Source organism: Elephas maximus, chromosome 20 (genome assembly GCF_024166365.1).
Source record: "Elephas maximus indicus isolate mEleMax1 chromosome 20, mEleMax1 primary haplotype, whole genome shotgun sequence".
Taxonomy (NCBI): domain Eukaryota; kingdom Metazoa; phylum Chordata; class Mammalia; order Proboscidea; family Elephantidae; genus Elephas; species Elephas maximus.
The window spans coordinates 75321528-75328381 of NC_064838.1; positions in this window are offsets into that span (position 1 = coordinate 75321528).

Sequence of the window (6854 nt, forward strand, 5' to 3'; positions counted from 1 at the left end):
TTCCTTTGCCCATTTTTTAATTGGATTATTGTCTTTTGGTTGTAGAGATGTTGGATTTTCTTGTAGATTTTAGAGATTAGACCTTTGTCCCATTTGTAAGAGCCAATTTTTTTTTTTCCCAGTCTGTAGGTTCTCTTTTTACTCTTTTGATGAAGTCTTTTGATGAGCATGAGTGTTTAATTTTTAGAAGATGCAGTTATTTAGTTTATCATCTGGAGTTCATGTGTTATTGGTTAACATCCTGTTAATGTTGTGTATTAGGGCCTCTAGCACAGAACCTATTTTTTCTTCTATGAACTTCATAGTTTTTGGCATTATATTTGGGTTTTTGATCCATTTTGAATTAGTTTTTGTATATGGTGTGAGATATGGGCCCTGTTTCATTTTTTTGCAGATGGACATCCAGTTTTGCCAGCATCATTTGTTAAAAAGGATGTCTTTTCCCCATTTGATGGATTTTGAGCCCTTGTTGAAGATCAGGTGACCATAGGAGAATAGGTTTATATCTGGGTTCTCAACTCTGTTCCATTGGTCAATGCATCTGTCGTCGTACCAGTACCATGCTGTTTTGAATACCATAGCTGTATAGTAGGTTCTGAGGTCATGTAGTATGAGTCCTCTTACTTTATTCTTCAATAATGCTTTAATTATCCAGGGCTACTTCCCTTTCCATATAAAGTTAATGATAAATTTTTCCCTCTCTTTTAAAGAATGTTCTCGGTATTTGGATCGGGATTGCATTACATTTGTAAATCGCTTTGGGTAGAATTGTCATTTTCACAATGTTATTTTATGTCTGCCTGTCCATGAGCATGGTATCTTTTTCCATTTATGCAGATCTCTTTTGGTTTCTTGCAGTAGTGTTTGGTAGTTTTCTTTGCATAGGTCTTTTACACTCCTGGTTAGATTTATTCCTAAGTATTTTGTTTTCTTAGGGGCTACTATACATGGTATGAAGTTCCTTATTTCCTTTTCATCATTCTCTATTGGTGTATAGGAGTCCAGCTGATTTTGTACGTTTTTCTTGTATCCTGCTCCTCTACTGAATCTTTCTATTAGTTCCAGTAGTTGTGGACTCTTTTGAGTTTCTACGTATAGTATCATATCACCCACAAATAGCGACAGTTTAACTTCTTCATTACCAATTTGGATGTGCTTTATTTAATTTTCTTGCCTTATTACTCTAGCTAGGACATCCAGCATAATGTTCAATAGAAGTGATGATAAAGAGCATCCTTGTCTTGTTCCTGTTCTCAGGGGGAATGTTTTCACCCTCTCTCCATTAAGAATGATGCTGGCCACTGGTTTTGCATAGATGCCCTTTATTATGTTGAGAAATTTCCCTTCTATACCCATTTTACTGAGAGTGTTTATCAGGAATTGGTGCTGGATTTTGTCGAATGCCTTTTCTGCATGGATTGAGATGATCACGTGATTCTTTCCTTTTATTTATGTGGTGGATAGTGTTGGTTGAATTTCTAATGTTGAACCATACTTGCACCTGGTATGAACCTTACTTGGTCGTGGTGTCTTATTTTTTTGATAATAAGCTGAGTTCTATTGCTTAGAGTTTTATTGAGAACTTTTGCAACTGCATTCATGAGACATATTGGTCTGTAATTTTTCTTTTTTGTGGCATCTTTGCCTGGCTTTGGTGTTAGGGTTATGCTGGTTTCATAGAATGAATTCAGAAGTATTGCTTCCTTTTCTATATTCTGAAATAGTTTGAGCAGTATTGGTATAAGTGCTTCTTTGAATATTTGGTAGAATTCTCCAGTGAGGCCATCTGGGCCACGGCTTTTTTTTTTGGGTGGTGGCGGTGGGGGGGGGTGGTGGTTATTATCTTTTCAATTTCTTCTCTTGTTATGGGTCTGTTCAGATTTTCAACGTCACTTTGTGTTAGTTTGGGTAGGTAGTGTGTTTCTAGAAATTCATGCATTTCCTCTTGGTTTCAAAAATTTTGGAGTACAGGTTTTCATGATACTCTGTTACGATCCTTTGTATTTCAGTTGGGTGAGTTGTAATACCTCCCTCCACCCCGCCCCATTTCATTTATTATTTGGGTTATTTGCATCCTCTTCTGTTTTTCTTTTGTCAGTTGGCCAATGGTTTGTCGATTTTATTGATCCTTTCAAAGAACCAACTTTTGGTTTTGTTGATTCTTTCTATTGTTTTCCTATTCTCTATTTATTTCCACTCTGATCTTTGTTATTTCCTTTCTTCTGGTGGCTGTGGGCTTCTTTTGATGTTCTCCTTCTATTTTTTTCAAGCTGTATAGATAATGCTTTGTTTTCATCCCTGTCTTCTTTTTTGATGTGTGCGTCTATTGCTATAAACTGACCTTTCTGGACTCCCTTTGCTGTTTCCCAAAGGTTTGGGCACGATGTGTTTTCATAGTAGTTTGACTCTAGGAATTTTTTTGATTCCATCTCTTATTTCATCAATTACCCAGTGGTTTTTAAGCCGGATGCTATTCAGTTTCTATGTAATTGAATTTTTTTTTCCTTGCTTTTCCTGTTGCTAATTTCTACTTAAATGGTGCTGTGGTCAGAGAAGATAATTTGCATTATTTCAATTTTTGGGGTTTTGTTGAGGGTTGTTCTGTGGCCTAAGATATGGTCTAACTAATCTGGATAATGTTCCATGTGCGTTGGAAAAGAATGTGTACTTTGCAGCTGTTGGATAGATTATTCTATATATGTCTACGAGGTTATGTTGGCTGATCGTACCCTTTAGCTCTTCTGTATCTTTGTGGAGTTTCTTTCTAGATGTTCTGTCCTTTACTGAGAGTGGTGTGATGAAATCTCCTACTTTTATTGTGGAACTGTCAATTTCCCTTTTCAGTGCTGTCAGAGTTTGTTGTATTTTGGAGCCTTGCCATTGGGTGCACAGACATTTATCATGGTTAAGTCTTCATGATGGATCATTCCTTTACTCATATAGTGCCCTTCTTTCGCTTTTATGGTGAATTTTGTTTTTAAGCCTATTTTATCTGAAATTAGTATTGCCACTCCTGCTCCCTTTCGGTAGTTATTTTTTTGATATATATTTTTCCATCCTTTGATTTTTAATAAATTTACATCTTTGTTTCTAAGGTGTCTCTTGTAGACCCATATATTGATAGATCCTGTTTTTTAATCCATTCTATCACCTTCTGTCTCTTTATGTGTGCATTTAGACCATTTATATTCAGTGTAATCGTTGATAGGTGTAGGTTTATTGCTGTCATTTTGTAATGCTTTTTTTGTGATGCTCGCATTTTCTTTGTTCCTGTTACTCTTCTGTGCTGATTTCCTTTTGTTTGTGGATTTCTTTTTGTAGATTTTATTTTTATCGAGATTTTATGTTTTCTTCTTTATTTTGATGAGTATATTTGTTAACTTTCTTTGTGGTTACCTTGTATTGACCCTTATCTTCCTAGGTTTGAACCGGTTTATTGTTACTTGGTATCACCTTGCCTTCCTCTCCATTATTCAGTTCTATACCTATACCATTTATTCCCTCTTTTATTGTTCTGATGTTGTTGTCATTTACAGATTAACCTCTCTGGTTCCCTTTTGCAATTCTTTTGGTTTGGGGTAGTCCTTGAAAGTTCATTTCCTAGGTTGTTATCTGGCGGGTACAATCTTGCATCCTAGATACAGGCTGTAGTTTGATGTTGTTTGTTCTCAGACTGAAGGATTCCCTTCAGTAATTCTTTTGTTTGGTTTTTACGTATTCCCTTAATTTCTGTTATCCAGAAATGTCCCCATTTCACCATCATATGTGAGTGAGAGTTTTGTGGGATGTATTATTCTTGGTTGGCATTTTTTTTTTTTCTTTCAAGGCTTTATATATGTCTTCCCATTGCCCTCTTGTCTGCATGGTCTCTGCCGAATAATCAGAGCTTGGTCTTATTGTTTCTCCTCTGTATGTGACTTTTTATTTTTCTCGAGCTGCTCTCAGGTTATTTTCTTTGGGGTTTTAGCGAGTACGATTATGATTTGCCCTGGTGATTTTCTTTTAAGGTCTATCCTGTGTGGGGTTCGTTGAGCTTCTCCAATGGTCAGCTTTTCATCTTTCCTGATATTAAGGAGGTTTTCTGTCAGCAATTCTTCATGGATCCTTTCGGTGTTTTCCATTTTCTCCTCCTGCTCTGGAACTCCGATCCCTCCCAAAGTTTTGCTTTTGATTACACCTCACATAATTCTCAGGATTTCTTCAATTTCACTGATTCCACCTTTCGTCATTTAAAACCTACTCCTAGCCCTTCTATGACACTGTCCGTTTCAGAAATTTTGCTGTTTATCCTTTGGATTTCTAATTGTTGCTTTTGTATGATTTCTATTTGTGAATTTATTTTGGCATTTGGTTCCTATAGAATTTTCCTGAATTCTTTAATTTTTTTGTCTGTATTTTCCATGAATTTGCCTGCCTTTTCCAAAAATTTGTCTATTTTTTCTTCATTTTTGTCTGCTTCTTGTTCAACTCTTGGATAGCTCTGAATATTAGAGATTTGAATTCCCTGTCAGGTACTTCTAGTGCCTTTTCTTCTACTGGAAAGTCATCCTGAGTTTTTTTTTTTGATGCCTACTGGTACCATTCTGTCCTTTTTTTTTTTTTTATGTTTTGATGTCTGCTGTCTTCAGGACATTCAGTAGTTATTTTCTTCATTTAGCGATTGTAGATCTGCTTGTTTCATCCTACTTTTTTTTTGTTTTATTAGGTTGTGTCTGAGGTGAGCTGTGCTTCTTTGTTGTTTCCTTGTCTGTGGTCATGATAGTTTTCATCCCATTTTCCAATAGCCAGGGCCAACTGCTCAGCTATGGTACAGCAGAGAAGATCCAGCTGAAGTGTAGGTACTGGGATGGGTTGTTTGTCCCGTGTACTAGGGCCACAATGCAGGACAGGAATCAGTGCTGGATAGGTTCCAGTAGCCCATGCCTGTGCTGGTAGGAGTGCGACTTTCAGCACATGGTGTAGGTAGGAAGAAAGGAAGGGGGAGTTTTTGATGTGAGTTAATATGGGTATGGGAAAGAGGAGAGAGGAGAGAGAAACAAGAGCCAAAAAGAAAGAAAGAAACAAACAAAATGTGGTGAGGAAGCTTGCTGTTAGAGTGGAAAGGTGAGAAACTGAAAAGTGGAGAAAAACAAAAAGGAAAGAAAAGAAAAAGGGAAATAGAAAAAAATAAGTAACAAAAAACCATGGAAAAAATAAAGAAAAGCCCCCAGGTGTCCCACTAGTGCAGCTGAAAAGACTGAAGAAGTGGCTCCTAGGCTGCACAGTATAGCCTGGCTAGGAGGGAGTATAGATAGATGTCACACAGTGTTAGTTATTTGGGAGACAGGAAAAGAAGGTATGTATAGAAAGACCAGAACTGAGAAATGAAGACAGACAGAAAGGAAAAAAGAGAGAAAAAAGAAATGCTCCCAGGGGCTGCACAGACTGGGGAAGTGGCTCCTAAGACATACAGTGCAGCATGGCTAGAAAGGGCTCCCATGCCATGAAAAGAAAAACAAAACAAAACAAAACAGCCCAGGAATCCCACCAGTGTGGTGTCACAGACAGCTGGACTGGTTCCGGTTCGGGCTGTACTTCACAGCCTTTCAAGAAGCAAAGCTGGCACGTGGAGCCAGGTGTTCAAGAGAAAGGAGGGTGTGGTGGTGGAAGGCACAGAAGTAACCAAAATAAATGGCAAAAAGCAACATTATCAACAGACACCTGGCAATCAGGGAGCTGGCCAGTGTGGGCGGACTGAATCCAAGCGCTCCAGACTGAAGTAGTTGCCTCTCTACCAAGACACTATGGCTGGTGGGGAGCAGAGGAGGCCAAAGGTGGGGGAAAAAGGATGGTTATTAAACCCACCCCCAGTGCCCTCGAGTCGATTCCGACTCATAGTGACCCTATAAGATGGAGTAGAACTGCCCCATAGAGTTTCCAGGGAGCGTCTGGCACATTCGAACTGCCGACCCTTTGGTTAGCAGCCAGAGCACTTAACCACTACGCCACAAAAGAGTGGTTATTAGGAAAGTGTATATCAGCAGTAGATTTCCAGGTCCTTCTAAGCCTGCCTTAGTCTGGAAACTCAGCTGAAACCTGTCCATCTAGGGTGACTCTACTGGTATTTGAATACTTGTGGCATAGCTTCCAACCTCACAGCAACACGAAAGCAACCACATTACCACAAACTGACATACTTGTGGGGAATTTTTTTTGATTAACCAATGAAATATTTTCAGAATGTTTAGCTGTTAAGAGTCAATTCTAAACAAATATTCTGGTTTGTCACATTTTGGATTCTATTACCCTTTTCCTCCTCCCTTCTCATCACAGTGGTTTGTACCAGGGATGGATTCTGACCTAGGGCAGACACTCCATAAAATGGCCAATCACCTAAATTTAGTCTACTCTACTCAATTATAAGAGCAAGCTTATTCAAATTTCCTCTTTGAAATTCTGACTAGGTAAGCGGACAGGTTGGATGGAAGAGATAAAAGTTTGTAGAATACACGAAAGTAGATCCTTTGTCTTGAAAACCAAAGGTACATGCAAGCAGACATTTTGAGAAAACAGAGAACATAGTACCCAAAACCCAAACCAAACCCAGTGCCGTTGATTCGATTCCAGCTCAAAGCAACCCTATAGGACAGAGTAGAACTGCCCCATAGAGTTTCCAAGGAGCACCTGGAAGATTCAAACTGCTGACCCTTTGGTTAGCAGCTGTAGCACTTAACCACTATGCCGCCAGGGTTTCCAAAGAACATAGTAGAGAGTAAAAATGATCTCCAAAATACCAACTGTAATTTTATTATGACATGCAAGAAGTGAAACAACTAATTGCTCCCACCATTCTTTCACGATGAACAGCACATAGG